This window comes from Dipodomys spectabilis, unplaced genomic scaffold, assembly GCF_019054845.1.
Source record: "Dipodomys spectabilis isolate Male_0828 unplaced genomic scaffold, ASM1905484v1 ptg000001l, whole genome shotgun sequence".
In the NCBI taxonomy this organism is placed as follows: Eukaryota; Metazoa; Chordata; class Mammalia; order Rodentia; family Heteromyidae; genus Dipodomys; species Dipodomys spectabilis.
In genome coordinates this window covers 35,106,516-35,125,357 of record NW_024870678.1, presented here as the reverse complement: position 1 = coordinate 35,125,357, position 18,842 = coordinate 35,106,516, and the positions used below count along the sequence as shown (strand labels likewise).

The 18,842-nt window shown below is 41.7% G+C and overlaps 1 protein-coding gene across 1 annotated transcript in view; it reads right to left on the bottom strand.

The window, feature by feature from the left end:
• LOC122112475 (rho guanine nucleotide exchange factor TIAM2-like) overlaps positions 1-18,842 on the bottom strand; it is a gene marked incomplete at its 3' end in the record, with an annotated part of 121,613 nt that overhangs the window by 54,030 nt on the left and 48,741 nt on the right. Inside the window, exon 2 of the mRNA XM_042685652.1 lies at positions 4,949-5,049. The remainder of the gene's footprint in view (positions 1-4,948; positions 5,050-18,842) is intronic.

The window sequence follows — 18,842 nt, the reverse complement described above, 5'->3', positions numbered from 1 at the left end:
AAAAATGTGACTAGTTGTTCTATGGATTTTAACCCACCTGGACCATACCACCGCTCCTCCATACCTAAAAGACATTTCTGTTTCAATAACTAAACCAGGGGACTCAATGTACACTACACCCTCAGAGAAAGATAACAGCCCCCCTTCGATCTAAAAAGGGGAGCACAAAGCCCGCCACACAGGCCACCATGCCATTGAAAGTAAGTACAGAATTTCAGCATCCCTAAGTGTGGTAGAAGTCCATACAGAAAGGCAGTCAGGCGTGAGGAAAAAAAGCTCCAGCAGCTTTCCAGAAAGCCTATAAATAATCCTCCAACTTACAGTGACTTCAATAAGGTTTCCTATTTCTGTCTCTCCACCTACCAATTTTCTGAGAATTACATGTTGGGCCAAATGACTGTCAAGCCTAGGAAGAGCGACCCTGAAGCTAGGGTGGCTCTGTCGTGCAGTGAGCTCGCACATACCCAACAGTGCTGTGTTTCTGGGGCTCACGCCCCAGGGTTACTAGCTCTTCAAACCACACTACATTCCAAATGATCCCTCTCTTTTTCAGAAAGTCCAAGACAAAACTTAAGAACAAATAGCACTAAACAGTAAACATCAAATTTCAAGTTTCAAAAGAAGCTCTTAAAACAAATAGCTTCCTCCACTTAAAAACTACAGCCTAATGACATTATAATCAGAAAATGACGAAACATAATTTCTGTCACAATTCAGTTTCCGACTCTCCGCTGAAAGAATGGAAGGGAAAGACAAGAGAACCATCTAAGTTTTAACACGCTCTGACTGAGAAATGGTACTTTCTTAAAAATATCAGGAACAAAAGCATCTATACAATTTAGAGAATTTTTAATTTGTAAAAATGCATCAAGGCAAGCACCACAAATCCCAGAATAGGATATAGGAAAGCACACAGACACTCAAATTTATAGATAATAACACTTGGTGTACAGTAACATGTGCCACCAAAGTATAAAATAATGTAAAATGACTTCAGCTGACAGGAGTATACAGCCAAAAAAAAAAAAAAAGAGCTTTTGGAAAAGCATTCATATCTCAACCCCAGAAGGAGGGAAATCAACAGTTCTAACCTTACCTGTGCCAGAACTTTGGAGGTGGCCAGTTATGCTCAGGGTCTTTCAGTTAACGGAAAGTTTCACGCGGCTAGAATCTCCATACACATCTACACACTCTTGCTTCCTTCTGCCCATGGTAAGCCAGGAAACAGCGTCTAAGACTTCCAATGCCCGGCCGTTATGAGCTAAAAACAGATTCTGTGCAGTGCTGGATGTATTTCTGTCTGCTAGCTACACACCCTCATCATGTTCAATTTTTTCCATTGGTGGAAGAGTATGATGCAGACTTAACCAGAAAGTGGTTTTCCACGGGCTGCCTGGAGTGATTAGCCAGGAAGGCCTGCCATCAGGCCTCAGAGACACCAGGCTGCCCATGACTGGGCCCTTGTTGGACCCACATTCCACAATGACCACTAAAGTTCCATAGGAACATGGCTCCAAGCTTTGCTGAATAAAGGTTTACTCACTTCTTTTTATAGGACCTCTGCAGTAAGAACACACACCTACCATCCCTCCCTGTGTTTAGGCCGGCAATAAACATCCTGCTCCCTAAACCACAGTTGGAATGTTCTGGTCACAAGAACAGCACTTCAAAATTACTTTATGATTTACAAAATATCTCATGTACGTTCCTTACTGGAGTTAGATCACTTTTAAGTCAGCTGAATGACAGTGTCTAATGTTGGAAGGACAGTGTGGTTACTACCACATTGAACTATTTTATCAAAATATATGCATTAAATTTCCACAAGAGACTCAAGAGTATTTTTCAGTTTTGCTATATTCTTTTATAAACCTAAAGCATAAGAAATACCCAAAAAGATAAAGCAACATTTTCAGATTATCTTATATTGGGGTTCTTGTCTTAGGGGAAAAAGGGGTACTGAATGGGAGGATAGAATCGAATGTCTACTATAGTACTTAAATTTCAGAAGGTGTATTCCAGAAAAGAAAACAGGAATTTGGCCTTATTAGTCCCTCTACCTCCAAGTACTGGAGTTTGAATTCAGAACCCTGTGCTCTCTAGGCAGTCAGGATACCCCTTGAGCCATGCCCCAAGTCCCTGAAGAAAACCATTCAATTAGCAGTTGATAAGTTGTAAGGATTCTGAAAATACGAGCAGGCAACTCATCCCAGACAAACACCAGGCAAGAGTTTGAGAAGATCATATTTCATTTATTGTAATACATGAATGGATCTATGTATGTAACAGACAAGACTCTTAGTAAATATTTAAAACCATATAAAACAGACTCTGTTGGGGGAGAGGCGTGAGTGAGAAGGGGCTAAGCCAACAGGGTGGGGGGAGTGCATGAGGATGAATATGGTTGAAGCAGTTTATCTGCGTGTATGAAAATTGAACAATGCAACCTGCTGAGGTAGTTTTAAGAAAGGGGCAAGGACTAATGGGGAGTGATGGAAGGGAAGATATTGATTAGGATACATTTATGCATGTGTAGAAATGTCAGTGAAACTTCACTTTGTATAATATATGCTAGTAAAAAATTTAAAGACCAAGTTCCAATTTTTTAAAAAAAGCGTCACAAGGGAAGGGATGACATTGATCAAGATGTGTTATACTCATTAGTCGACAGATTTGAATTGAAACCCCTTTGTGCTACTTAAAAATATGTCCTTATGTATATCGAAATACTTTATATACAAGCACTCACACATACACAGTGAAGTAGAATTCCTCTCCATATGTAGTTTGAGACAGACTTGAAGACATACTTTCTCACCTCAACTGGCAATAAATAAAAGTCATTACATGAAACTATCAGCCTACGTTATAAAAATCAACCTAAGAGACAAGAAAACTTAAATATGAACCTAAAACCAAGAAACTTTTACTGCTGGTGAGGTAGATTTGAAAAATTACCTATTCCAATGCCCTCTCCTGACAGATAAACAGAGGCCTTAGTGACTGTACAGGTCACCAAGCTGCTGAGTGGCCAGCAGCGGGTCAAGGCCACACCGCCCAAGGAACCACAAGGCATGGTATTGAAGTCAGAAAGTTGCTATGGAGTCCAAGTCACAACACAAAATGTGGGAATCTCCAAATACCCATTTGATGTGTGTGTCTGTGGGTGTGCATATACACACACATTAAAAAGAATGTAAGCAAATATGAAGAATAAGAAAGCAATAAGGTCATCAAGCTCTGATTCTTCCACACCTAACAGCATCATTTCTGTTACTTAAAAACAAAAGAAGCCAGGCACTGGTGGCTCACATCCATAATCCTAGCTACTTAGCAGGCTGAGATCCCAGAATCATAGTTCAAAGCCAGCCTGGGCAAGAAAGTCCATGACTCTTAACTCCAAATGACCGATTATAAACCAGAAGTGGAGCTGTGGCTCAACTGGTATAGTATCAGCCTAGAGTGAAAAAGCTAAGGGACAGCATCTAGGTGTTGAGTCCAAGTCCCAGTACTAACCCATTACCCCCCCCCCATACACACACACACATGCACACTTGTGTGCACACACACAGAGAAGATAAAATATTAAGTAGAAGAAAACACAACTTTAAGATAAGAGGAGTCCTAGGTATGATGGGAAAAATAATGGCAGACGAAAAGGAATTTAGAAGATAGGTTTCTGAGGAGGAAAGAGTCTCAGGGAACACTGAGCTGCATGGAAACTCCTGCATGTCCACATCATACTCTAAGATCTTAGGGAAAATTGGCCCCTCTGATATATTTTCTATGGTGGATGCCTACATACCTGAACCACTTGTCAACGAATGCATTATCTCTGACATTCCTCACAAATTTCAAATATTTTTATGGTCTGGTTCTATTTTTTAATTACTGAATTTACCCAAATAATTTCAGTTCCATGAATTTACAAAGTCACTTGGAGTTTCAAACTGTGGAAGAAGGTTTTACAAGCTCTTAAGGCTTTGAAACTAGAATGAAATACTCTCAGTTTAGTTCTAAAAGCCAGCCAGTTTTCCAATCATAAAACTAGACTTGGTCTTCTTAAAGCTTCATTGTGAGATAAAAATATAACAGGACATATGTGTTAACAAGCATCTAAAATTAAATTCATTGGCAAAGATCTCTGAAAAAAATATGCAAATGACTATATTTGAAACAGACAATGCAAAATGACAGTTGAAAGCAAGTATAATTAAGTGTTAACAATTACAGAATTAAATAGTGGGTTTGTGGGTGTTCAGCTCTTTGACTTTTCTGAATTTTTTACATTTTTCTTTATGAAAGGTGAGGTAAGGGGCATATGCGCGCACACACACACACACACACACACACACACACACACACACACACACACAATCCAAGAAAAATACCATGTTTTACTACATGCTTAGCCAAGACTAAATACTGTGCCAATTGTTGCTACCCTGATTATAATCAAAGGCGTGAATAATTAATACTATGTGCACATGTATGTGCTCCTGAGGGGTTTTGTGTCTATCAAGACAAGAGTCTTTGTCTCCTGAGCTTGCCTTATCTTACACTTCCAGCTAGAAATTATACTCTAGATATTCTCAGGCTGGATGTTCTACTTGGTTTTAAGTTTAAGCATGTGCTCGATCAGTATCTGTCATCCAAGAGCTGGAAACTCCAGCTCCCTGGACCATATCTTTTCCCCAGAGAGCGATGGATGAACTAGCATTTTTCCACACCCAGTGGCTCATTCAGCAGAATCAAGAACATTGTGTAAAGGACACAGATCATGGCCCAGTTGGCTGCAGTTCTCAGCACTAAGGAATCTACTATGGCATTCCACACCCAGATCCTCACACAAGCAGCAGGTAGAAGCTACACAGGGATGTGATGATCCAGTCAAGAGATACAGACCGACTTGTGTATACTTGGAGACACACAAGGGTCTCAAACATACCCACTGAAGAAGTGTGGAGGGAGGACTCTACTGTAATCATGAACTCATTCATTCATCCAGAAGGAGCTGGCTAGAAGCACATCTGTCATCAATACACAGCTCTGGTAACAGAAAACAGATGTAGAAGTAATAAGATACAACTCTTCAGAATTAGAATTAACGTACAATTCTTTGGCACTCTGTGTGACACAAGAAGGGAGGCTCTGATGCTGGAGGTATGGCTAGGTTGGTAGAATGCAAGCCAATGAGCAAAAGAATCAAGTACTGAGTTCTAGTTCTGATCTCGGACATAAAAGAAAAGAAAGAAGGGAGGCTCTGAAAAAGAAATCAAGGGGTAGGTGACAACAACCAGAGAAGGAGAGTTACTGTTTCATCCGATGGCTTCATATGGCTGAGCAACTCTATAGATATACATGGAAGGAGAGAGGAAAGGAGCAAGACCAAACGAAAGTGGAGAAGACAGATACAGATAGATGACAGATAGACAAGAGAGGGAGAATACACACTAGATGACCATATACAATAAATAGATAGATGAATAGACAAAAAAGGTAGACATAAATGATAGATTTATAGGTAAGATACAAAGACAGCCAACAAATGATCATCCAATAGATAAGATGAGCAGAGTAAGCCTATTGTTACCAAGAGATATAAGAGGGAAATTCTCTGCTCATTTTCATTCAAATGGAGAGAGGCAGTCAGAAAAATTAGAGGGAAAAAAAAGCATGAAAAACTTCATATGAGACATAGATGCAGAGATAGATGGTTAATGAGAGTGAGTAGCACAAGTTTAATTTAAATTGGAAACACAGGAAATGGCTCTCTGAAATGAGAGTAGGCCAAAGCTAGGGAAAAGCCCCCAAGTGAAGCAAGGATCCAAGATCAAGTAAGAACCAGTACATAGTCACTGAAGCCAAATGTTCGGTTACAACAATGATTCATGTCATAGAAATATAACTAGATGGACTGGAAGTAATAACTTTCACTTACAGGCTCATAGTAAATCAGAACACAAATGTACAGAGACCTTTTTAAAGTCACAAGAGATGTTAGCCTCATGCTTGATAAGAAATGTACTCATTACCTTGCTCATGTAACTGTAACCCCTCTGTAAAGTATTTTTACAATAAAAAATGTAACCCCTCTGTTAAGTATTTTTACAATAAAAAACGTACAAAAAAAAAAAAAAAGCGATGTAGCCTCATTGCCCAAGGTGATATAATTAGTTCAGAGAGAACTTCTTAGAAATCTGATATAGTTAGCCAAAACGGCCTGCTTTATAGAATAAACCTCACGCTGACAATTTTACTTTACCAGTTCATTGTGTCATTTTGTCCAGTGTGGACAAAAAAAAATTTAAAATATTTAATCTTTGCTAGAGTTAATCTAAATACACCAATTGTGTGGGAGTGCATGAGTAGGTAAGAGGGAGGGAGGAAGTACGAGAGGGACAAAATGAAGGGAGAGGGAGGGGGAAGGGGAGCCAAAGGGGGAAGGAGAAGAGGAAAGGAGGAGGAGAGACAGAGAAAGAGAATATGCACAGATTTGCTGGTACTGGGGCCTCACACTCTTGCTTGGCTTTTTCGATCATGACTGGACCTCTACAACTTGAGCATGCCTCCATATCAGGCTTTTTGTTAGTTAACTGGATATGAGTCTCTTAGATTTGTCTGTCTGGGCTGCCTTTGAATCTTGTTCCTCAGATCTCAGCCTCCTGAATAGCTAACATTAGAGGCATGAGCCACTAGCACCAGGCATACTGACAATCTTTTAGAACTGTCATGTTTTACTGACAGCCTAAAAGAGTAAATAACTATTTACTAACCACAATACTGCAAGGAAAATGATCTGCCCTGTTCTAATTTTTCCAATCACAATGGTATTGTGACCCAAGCACATTTTGTGAAGAGAGGTTTCCCCATATTCATTCCAAACACTATGCCATTTCATGAATGTGACGTTTATTTTCTATGCCTTTGTATACACCTTTACCTACTGGGAACACAGTTCAGAAAAAAAGTCTTAATTGCCCCCTAAGACCCAGCCTTAAGTACCAACTCTTCTGAGAAGCCCTCCTGATTGCTACTTTCCTCCCCCAGAACTATTAGGGTCCCCTTCCCTTACTACTCCAATACAGGCCATCTCCTTGGGATTACTTCCCCCACACACAGTAGATTTTAATTGCTTTGAGACTCCTCTCACTTTGTTTTTCACAGGTGCTTAAGGAAAAATAGGCAAATGAGATAAGTGATTCACCAGATTGGTAGTATGATTTGATTTCATTGTACAGCAGTAGCCTGCTTTACTAACAGGAGAACTTCAGCTTTCCCAAGCTTAACTGCTAATCACTTTGAATGGAATGATTTTAGGCAAGAACCTTCAGGCTTAGAGCACACAAGCACAACCTCCCCATTCTGTGGGTGAAGAAATTATGGCCCAGAAGAGACAAGGAGGTCTGTCACCTGGGGAGTGAACAAAAGCAGGACCAGAACTCAGAGCTCTGAACAATGTTATCAGCTCAGCCCCCACATGAGTGGCAGCCCCCACCACTTCCATGGGTCTTAATGTCCTGTCTGATCCTCCACATTCCTCAGGTACCTGTTTCAGATCAACCCACCTTCAGCAAGTGAATATTTTCTCCACTATCACACAGATGAGGGTCTAGCTGCCCATTAATTAAGAATTAGTTAAGACAGTGAGCTAGTAGCTCACCCCTGTATCCTAGCTGCTCAGGAGGCTGAGATCTAAGGATCTCAGCCCAAGATAACAGTCTGTGAGACTCTGATCTCTAATTAACCACCAGAAAACTGAAGTGGTGCTGTGGCTCAAGTGGTAGAGTGCCCACTTTGAGCTGAAGAGCTGAGGGACAGCACCCAGGCCCAGAGTTTAAAGCCCCACAACTGACAGGAGAAAAAAAAAAGGAAGAATTAGTAAGAAGACAAGTATGACAATATCATGACCATAAGTTCAACAAGGGAGGCCTGTGAGAACTTAAGTCTATGAGCATCAAGGTAGTATTAGTTAAACTGTATCTATAACCACACATCAATATTTTGCATTTTTAGTTACACAAAGAGAGTACTCATACTATAACAGCGTACAGGCACCATGTTTGAGTAAAGTCATTAATCAACAAGTTATTCATGCCCTTTTCCACATGAAAACCATCCCTAGCTGGAGCCCTGGAGCTGCCTGCCTGCCTGCCTGCTGCCATGACATCATATCTGACATTTTTTCTCCCTTAGGTTTTCAAAATGAAAGTAATTAGATACAATGCTCAAGATTCTTCCCTCTTACCCCATTATCCAATTCTGAATGTGATCCATATCTTAAGCTACATCATAAAGTAAAAACTAAAATAAAATTAGCCAAAACTCCTAAGTCAACCCTGTAATCCTGGCTACTTGGGAGGCTGAGGTTCGAAGTCTAACTGGACAGAAAAGTCTGAGAGATCCATCTCAAAAAGAAAAAAAAAAAAGCTAGACTGGAGATGTGACACAAATAAACAAAAAGTGAATTAAACCTCAAAAATGGGAAGACCACTCCTAAAGAAATGCTACAATGTTACCCCATCTAGAAGTTTCTTTTCTAGGTCTAGGCTGAGCTGACAGTGCCCAAGCTCATGAAATTTTCATGGATAGGTGACTGGGTACAAGAGTCAATAGCACTCACTTAGCACAAGTTAGCCACGGTCAATAAAAAATTGCTAGAGAAGAAAAAGATCTGGTGACTTTCACGCTGTGCCCTTAACACATGTCCCCAACCCTCCCCAGTTAGATAAAGAGAACACAATTCTTCCTGAGAAACTCAGCTCTCAAGTTCACACTTTCCTCCAGCTATATCCTCTTTCTGAGCATCATCTCCTCAAATTAAAAAAAAAAAAGTCTGAAGTTTCTGGATACAGTTAGCTTTGTTATCAGCTGGGAAGCGTATCAATCTGAGACTCAGTAAGTGCTAGAATAAAACAATGTAGCTTATGGAAGGTTTTCCAGGCAAGCAAAAGAGAAATGCGATTCTGATACCCCTTAACAACTTATGTGACACTAGTTTGTTAGATCCCTCTAGAACCTCCACTCCCAGGTGGGTGCCTGAGTGTCTCCATCTCTCAAGGACCTCAGAGACTTACTTCAGAGACAGAATGAACAACCACTCAGAGGCCATTCCCAGGTATCAGGTAAGACTACTGTACATCATGTCTGTCATATACTATCAAAAACCATCTCTCTGGCCTTCCACCAACACTAGCACACTATTCCCACATAAAGAGCTGCCTACACAGTCACCTGTGGACCACAGGATGTTTAAGACATTGCCTGAAGCCTGCATGACAAGGAGATGACTAACTTACAAGGAAAATAGGGAGTTTCACTCTATCTCCCCCCCTCCACCATTTTACACCCATGAACCACAGTACTGACTGCATACTACAAACCAAGTTACAAGAGGGACCTTGTTATTAAAAAATGGCTCATGTAAAAAAGAAAAAAAGCAATCAGGGTTGGGAGGGTGGCTCAGTGGTAGAGGGCTTGCCTTGTATGCATGAGGCCCTGGGTTCAATTCCTCAGCACCACATAGGAAAAAAAAGCTGGAAGTGGCACTGTGGCTCAAGTGGTAGAGCGCCAGCCTTGAGCTGAAGAGTTGAGGGATAGCGCCCAAGCCCAGAGTGCAAGCCCCACAACTGACAAAAAAAGAAAAAAAGAAATCAATGAACAGCTAGAGGCTTAACAGGTGTGCCAATTTGTTCACTATATTCCATATGCTGAGGTCCCAGTGGCCACTTTAGCTGCTACTTAGAATACATTTTCCCTAGGATTCCCACAAAGGTTTACACACCTCGTGACAAAATTTAAGGATTCAAAAGATAGTACAGGCTAGGCACCACTAGCTTACTACCCACTCGGGATGCTGAGATTTGAGGATTATGGTATGAAACCAGCTCAAGCCAGAAAATCCATGAGACCTTTATCAATTAACCACCAAGAAGCTGGAGGTGGAGGGCTGGCTCAAGTAGTAGAGGACTAGCCTTGAGCCAAAAAGCTAAAAGGCAGCACCCAGGCCCTGAGTTCAAACTTTAGTACTTGCAAAATCTTAGCACACCATGGCTTTGGTGCCCACACACGGCATTTATTGCATTAGTCAAATTTAGTTCATTAAGTGTTCATTGAGCAATTGATCCACTCAAGGGACTATGGTAAGCGTAGAGAGAATGAAGGTGACTGAAAGCTTGCTTAAAATTTCACATAGCACCGGGCACTGGTGGCTCACGCCTGTAATCCTAGCTACTCAGGAGGCTGAGATCTGAGGATCGCGGTTCAAAGCCAGCCCGGGCAGGAGAGACCGTGAGACTCCTATCTCCAATAAACCACCACAAAACCGGAAGTGGCGCTGTAGCTCAAGTGTGAGAGCGCTCGCCTTGAGCTGAAGAGCTGAGGGACAGCACCCAGGCCCAGAGTTCAAGCCCCACGACCAACCAAAAAAAAAAAAAAAAAATTTTCACACAGCCTATGAACAAGGGAGCCATCAATCACATCAGCCATGAACCTGAATTATGGTCCAGAGTGGGTAAAAATAGCACTTGGCCCAGTCTTTAAGGAAGCTCAGCTATAACAACAATAATATACAACAACAATAACAATAATAACAACAACATCAACATCACCTACACCGTGTCCCTGGTAAACTATAATGGATCTTTCTGGTTATGAATGTTTTAGAAGAGTTCTACAAATTCTCACTACTCTTCTTGAGATATGGATGGGCAGTCTCAGCCATTTCCTCTTGAATCACCTTCAATGTGTGTGTGTAATGGAGCTTGAATTTAGGGCCTCATACTCTTGAATGGCTTTTTTTGCTCAAGGCTGGCGTTCTATCACTTGAGCCACACCTCTACTTCCAGTCTTTGGCTGATTAATTGGAAATAACAGTCTCTTGGACTGTGATGGCTTCAAACTCAAATCCTCAAATAATAGCCCCCTGAGTAGCTAAGCCACAGTGCCCAACTTCACTGGGTAATGCAGAGATCATGATATAATACTACAGGATTACCATGGGTGTGCCAGGCATGACACCCCTCTGTATATCACTTTGACAATAAAATTAAATTTAAAAAAAAGAAGTAGGGTTAGCCAGGAAGTGATGGTTCATGCCCATAATCCTAGCTACTCAGAAGGCTGAGATCTGAGGATCAAGCTCAGGATCCAACCCAGGCAGGAAAGTCTGTGGGATTCTTATTTTCAATTAGCCAACAAAAGGCCTGAAGTGGAGGTGTGGCTCAAGGGATAGACCACTAGCCTTGAGGAAAAAAAGCCAAGCAAGAGCTCAGAGTCCTAAGTTCAAACACCAGTATCAACACACACACACACACACACACACACACACACACACACACACACACACACCGTCTCTCAATTATCTGTTTCTTCATATTGTCATTTCTCTTTTACATCTACCACATTCTCCCACATACTTAGCATCACCAACATGAGCTCAAAGCACAATAAGACTTTCTCTCTCTAAGAGACAAAGTTCCCTCCTTTGACAGGGATGCTACGTATTTGTTTGTTATAGACGCATCTTACATTGCTCATTTTCTTTACTCCATGTTTAACTTAAAATGTAGAGCCCTTTTACAGTATGGGGGAATCAAAGAATGAAAGGACTGAGTGAATAAAATCAGATAACGAATCACAGATTAACTATCAAATGAGTATAACACCATAGATTATAAAAGGCGACTATCACCATAGAATGAAACACAACAGAAGCTACCCTACATTAATTCAAGAATCCTTTTAGCTCTTCCCCCATGGTATAACCCTTTTATCTGATTCCAGTGCCCTGCATCTTGTGTATACATTTTTCTAACTTGAGGAGGAGAAGGGAAATAACAAAATGCTGAAACAAGGATATAGTCAGACACATTGTAACAATGAGATATACAAGACCATGTGTTGAGAACAAACTTTACAACTTGGGGGGGGTGGAGTTGGGGAGGAGGGGAAGGAAGGAATGGTAGGGGAAAAACAAAGGAGGGGGTAATAATGCTTGATAGGAAATGGACTCATTACCTTACTCGTGTAACTGTAATCTCTCTGTACAGTATAGTCATAGAGGGGGAAATTGAGAGGAACTATTGACCTTAAGACAAATACTCATGCCACTGAAAAGAAGAGCGGGCATCAGAAAAACAAAGGTACAGGGCAAAGACATCAACCACTTCTGAATCAAGACATGATTCTGAGTCAACTCTACAGAATTGTAACAGATAATCCTCAACAAACTCTTGTGGAACAGGGACTCTCAGGAACCCTGAAGCTACAGAGCGAGGCTGGCAGGATACCAGGGCCTGACAGGGTAGATCCCAGAAATGAATGGCCAGGTGGGATATCAAAGGACTCCCAACTTTGTCAGCTGAACTGAATCGGAGTCAGATGCATTCTCCAAAGAATAACTGCAGCTTATCCCCAGGACTAGACAATTTCTTTTCTTTTGGTTGGTCCTAGGACTTGAAACTCTGGGCCTGGGTACTGTCCCTGTGCTTTTCAGCTCAAGGCTACTGTTCTACCACTTGAGCCACAGCACCACTTCCGGTTTTCTGACTAGACCACTTCTTTATTTTTCTTTTCTTTTGGTTGGTCCTGGGACTTGAACTCTGGGCCTGGTCACTGTCCCTGTACTCTTCAGCTCAAGGCTAGTGTTCTACCACTTGAGCCACAGTGCCACTTCTGGTTTTCTGGTGGCTTATTGGAGATAAGAGTCTCACGGACTTTCCTGCCCGGGCTGGCTTTGAACCGCGATCCTCAGATCTCAGCCTCCTGAGTAGCTGGTGTGAGCCAGCAGCACCTAGCTGACTAGACAACTTATTTCTCAGAGGTACTCTGGTTGAACTCAGAGCCTCAAGCTGCCCAACAGGTATACTACCATTTGATTCTGCCAGTGCTCCCCCCTTTTTTTACTCTTGTTATTTCTCAAATAAGATCTCATTTTTGCTCAAGCCAGTCTAGACCCTGACACACACTTGTCACCATGACAATCGAGAACTTTTTGCCCAGATTGGTCTCAAACTGCCATCTTCCACATCTCAGCCTGCTGAGTAACTAGGATAGTTACTGTGCTAGGCTTAGACATAGCTTCTGAAGCACAGCACAACACAGAGACTTGATGGCATGTTTTTCAGGGGAGTCGTTTATAACAACGGCAGTGACAGCTACAATCCCCTTCCTGATGCAGTACTGCTGGGTGTCTCTAAACAAGAGAATTAGTGAGCAGACGTAGAAGGGCATGGAGGACTGAATTAGCGGTGATACAAGTTGTCTCTATTCCCAGAATCCTGGATTCAAGGAAAATGTAGACAGTCATCCTCGAACATGGCAATGTCACAGAGCTCCACAGACGACTGCAGCTGTAGTCAATCTTTTACCCTCCTAAATGTTTTCAAGGTGATTACATTTTTCCTCCCTGGACACTGAAGCACAAACTAATAATTCAAAAAACAAAGAAATAGTTTCTAACCAGCTGCCACATTGTGAATCCCCAGGAAACACTGACTTCAGAGCCCTAAACGTCTGCAGAGAAAATCATGCTGCAGCAATGCCAGAGAGACACCAAGTTCGGCCAGGGAAGGCATGTTTCTAAATGTCTCAACTGTCACTTGCCCCTGAGGACATTTCACTGGCCCATCCCCTGGCAGGAAATGCTGGTCAGGATGTAACACATTGTTGCAGATGCTGATTTAATAGTAAAGTATAACACGGCATTTCAATCTTTCTATAAGGTAAAAAAATATATTTTTGATGTTGTTCTTGAATACATTTTTAATTTAAAATTTTACTCAACATCAAATACCATGAGAGAAACCAACCAACCAACCTATCTCTATACAGTTGTCTGTACAATGTACAATTTGATTTCTGAAAACAAAGGATGTGTATATCTTATGATAAATTCCCTTTGAAACACTCTTCATAAACATTTCACCTCCTCCCCTTAACAAACAGTCCAAATAAGATAAAGAGGTGCCAGTCCACTGAGAAGGTCCTTGTGCCACTATGTCAATGGTACAGAAATCCAAGATAAAGTCTTACACAATGTTAACAAGCACAAAGCTGATAGTTGCAGATAAACATGCCATGTTCTGGAAGGTGAGAAAAACACTTGACAGAAGGCTCTTTGGGTTTTCAACTCATCAATTAATTGGGGAGAAAGGAGTACATGCCAGAATTCCTATCATATGCAAATCAAAGTGTTCCAGTGTCCACTGGGAACTTTTTACAACCAGTACTGCTGGCTATAACTGACAAAAACTCATTTCACATGCAGGAGCACTTAAGTTCCAGTGAACAGGAAGGGCTCCACTACACACTGAATACAACACAACACACAAGGTCAAGTCAAGTCAGTACCACCTTGTATACAAAGGCTTAGAAAAGAGGTGAGATAAACTGTGCCCAAGGTGTGAGCAAATGCTTCTAATGAAGCTGTCCTTACACAAGTGCTGGTGGCTCATGCCTGCTAATCCTAACTACTCAGGTGGCTGAGATCTGAGGATCATGGTTGGGAACCATCCCTGGCAACCAAAGCCAAGAGCCTCTGAATTCCAATTAACCAGCAAAAAGCTAGATGTAGAGGTACGCTCCCGTGACAGAGCACCAGCCTTGAGTGAAAAACCCAAGCAAAAGCTCAAGTCCCTGAGTTCAACCCCCAGTATTGGCAGTTAAGAAAGAAGAAGAAGCCGGGCACCGGTGGCTTACGCCCATAATCCTAGCTACTCAGGAGGCTGAGATCTGAGGATCACGGTTCAAAGCCAGCCCGGGCAGGAAAGTCCATAAAACTCCAATAAAACCACCAGATAAACGGAAATAGCACTGTGGCTCAAGTGGTAGAGTGCTTGCCTTGAGCTGAAGAGTTCAGGGAAAGTACCCAGGCCCAGAGGTCAAGCCCTACAACGGATAAAAAAAAATAAAAAGAAGAAGCTGTCCTTGTTTTAATATTCTCTCTGAAACAAAACTTAACAGCAGCAATAATGGTTAAGATGTTCAAGTTAAACTGGAAGAAGAAATAAAGGGTTTGGAAAGCAAAACACACCTGAAGGAAAACATCAACTTCTGCAAGGGAGCCAGTGTGATTTCAAGGACACATGAAATGCATTTCCAGCACAAGCAGAGGCTTCACCCATTAAGGAGAGGATGCTGGGGTAGAGAAAGACCACCAAGGAAGAAAGCCCACCAGAGGCCCATGAGGATCACTCAGTGCCAGGGAGCAGCTCCTGGGAGAGAGGGTTCAGACAGGGCAAGATGATGTCAGGCTGGGAAAAGACAGAAAGACTTGCTGGCTGACCTGGCCTCAAAGAATGTATCCAATTTGAATGTGAGGAACAAGGCAGGCCCAGCTTCTTGAAAGGAAGTCAGCATGGATAAAGGACACAGAAACCAGGAAGCCTGAGATCTCCCAGACTCGAACACCGTCAAGTTTGATGGAATGCAGTGGGGACGATGAGAGGAGATCATAACACCAGATGTTAGAGGCTGCAGAAGTTCAGGCTGTCCGGATTTTATTCTTTACAAGTTCTGGAAAGCAAGCCTCAGAAGCAACCAACCAACCAGTCCCTACACATTGGCACAGCATGGCTGTCAGTCAATGTCATGTTTGATTCAACTGGAGAGTGAGGAGTCATGGCGAACATGAACTAGGGAACCTGATAGAGTTTGGAGAGGAGGAAGTCATAAGGTCAGAAGCCCAGGTATCAGCACAGACAGTGAGGAGCTGGGGCCACACCCCAGGCCCACTAACCCTGCAGTCCTGCCTCTGGTCCTCAACCCACCAACTCATCTCTCAGTGTGAAATAAAAGTAATTCCAACTACCTCCCAGATCTGCAGAGAAAACAAAAGGAATATCCTGACACAGGACAACGAACAAATATTTTAAAAGAAGTGTCAGTTTTCCTGACCCATCTTCGTCTCTATAATCCTGACATGAAACCAGACCTTCTTCCACTAATAAAAATGCTGGATTATTTTTACAAGTGCAAGGTTAGCAAGATGACTCAGTAATACCAAGGCCAGCCCTAAATGTCCGTTGCTAACAAAAGCTCAGATACTACAAAAGCTTCTCAAAAAAATATTTCTCTAATCTGGGTACTGGTAGCACAGGACTATAATCTGAGTCAGGAGATCTTAGTATCCTGATTTGAAGCCAACAAGAGCAGAAAAGTCTGTGAGACTCTTATCTCCAATTAACCAGCAAAAAGTGAAAGTGGAGGTGTAGCTCAAGTGATAGAGCACTAGCCATGAGTGAAACAGCCAAGTGAGAGCATGTGGCCCTAAGTTCAAGCCCTCATACTAGTACAGAAAATATCACAAACACACACACACACACACACAAACACACACACACACACACACACACACACACACGTGCTAGAGGTGTAGTTCAAACAGTAGAACACTTACTTGCCTAGAAAGCTTGAAGCCCTAAGCTCAAACACCAGCATTTCCAAGAATAGAAAAAAGTTCTCTATGGTGGCTGGAGGTGAATTTAAAGGAAAATGTTCATTGAGAAACCTGAACAATTAGATTTGGAGATGATTGCCTTTTGATATTTATAGTATTTTTAAAGATATTTTCATAATACCCTAAAATCAATAGTCATTAAACTCAGGCTTTTGCTAATGACAGGTAAATATAGACTAGTTATATGGATCCATTTCTGAGCTTTTCCTAAGGCTAAACCAACAAGAGAACAACAGAAGAAAGAAAGAAGGAAGGAAGGAAAAAGGAAAGAAAGAAGGAAGGAAGGAGAGAGAGAAAGAAAGAAAGAAAGAAAGAGAGAGAGAGAGGGAAGGAAGGAAGGAAGGAAGGAAGGAAGGAAGGAAGGAAGGAAGGAAGGGAGAGAAGGAAAGGAGGAAGGAAGGAAGGGAGGAAGGAAGGAAGGGAGGAAGGAAGGAAGGGAGGAAGAGGGAGGAGGGGAAGAGGAGAAGAAAATTACCCATTATTAAATATAGTACTAAACATGCTTTAGGAATTTCTGGACTAAATAGCCTCCTGCTATATACTTCGGGCCCAGCATACAGCAAATTATAGGGATGTTGAGAAATCAGCACAAATTATGATAAATCTTTAAAAGAATGTTGGGGGTAGGAATTTCTAACAGTAGCAGCAAAGACATAAAAATGAGTTTTGCTTTACTTGTGGGCTGTTTTCAGGCTTTTGCCCTTCCCATGGTCTCCCACTCAGCTGTCCACCATCCCCTTCTCTCGTTTAGCCTCCAGTGATAATTACTAAATATTTGTTCCTATCCCAATCATAACCACAGAATTTTTCTCTTGTTGAAAGGATTTCAGATCTTTACTTGTAATCACTTCAACAAGAACTTAGCAACATATTTTCCATAGTTATTTCATTAGCTGTTATTCCATGAACATGAATGACTAAAACCTCAACTAGAAAAGATCTGGAGATGACAAGAGTCTGGGAGGAGAGAGATACACATTTATTAATTTTTAGCACATGGAATGCATTACAGGGATGCAGCCTAGGAATTACAATTTGACCAGAAAGCCAATGCCCTGAATGAAGGATCCACGCCTCCTGCCTCTCAACCCACTCCAGGAAATTCCCCACCCCCAAGAATAAAATCCCAACTCCACTATAGATCCTCCAGACTTAAGGACAGCTGGGTTTGAGATGGTACAAAAGCATTCCCAGGCAAGCCTAGGTCTCTCTGCTGTGTTAACAACTCCTTCACGTTCTAGCCTAAGTTTCCAGATGGCTGAGAGTTTTGCCCTACTACACTCCTGCCTGAGGCCTGGCAGGTTCTCTGTTCATCATGAATATTCTAACTCTTTTGTCAAATCTTGTTCTCACTTCATTCAAAACCTTGGAGACTCCCCAGCTGCACTGGGTGTGGAAAATGGTGGCAAAGCCATTATAGCTCCAACCCCTAAAAGGGGCAAAATAAAATTACAAGGGGGATGGGTTTCTTGAAGAGCTGGTGGTAGAATTTATTTTTCTCTCAGTAACTGAGATTGAACTCAAGGCCTCCTATAAACACTCTACCACTTGAGCCATACCCTCAGTCCTTGAGCTTTCAGTTTGTTTTCAGATAGGCTAAATTTGCCCCAGCCAGCCTTATGTGGTGATTCTCTTTTTTTTTGATTCATTATTCTTTGAGTTCCAAAGTGATAAAAGAAAAAGACCAACGTACTATGTAGTTCCTCTTCAATCTTACAGAACACTGTAACACACACATTCCCATGATATATGTTTTAAAGCTATTCAGCTCTGATTATACAGAGGATCTTTATTTTTATCTCGAATTTGAACATTTAACCAACTATCTCCCTTCACTTAGTAATACACATTCCCTTCCCTCTCTCTGTAAGAGAGAAATTCAGAGAAGCAGTCACATGCCACACCTATGCCCTCTGGCACTGCTCCCCAAATGGCACCCTGTCCAAAACCCCACCTGTGCCATCCATTCTTATTCAGAACTGCATGGAGATCCATTCAGCTACCAGGTACCCACAAACCTTGAACACCACAGACATCCCCTCCCCATCTTCACCCCTACTGACAAGCCTCTGTGGTTCTCCTTACTTTTTTCTAATAGCACTCAGATTGGTCTGAAGACAGAAAGCACATCAATCACACTGTAAGAATGAAAAAGCCTCTTACACCTTAAGGAGGAACTTGACAAACATGTAAGAAAAAGACTGATTGATAATAAAAATTTAGGGGAAAAAAACACTGAAAATATGGTTGTTGTTACATTAAGTTAATTTTAAAAGATTAATATTCTTAGTTTATATGTGTGTTTGCCAGTATTGGGGCTTGAAATCAAGGCCTAGGTGATCTCCCTTAGCTTTTTCTTCTCAAGGCTGGTGCTCTACCACTT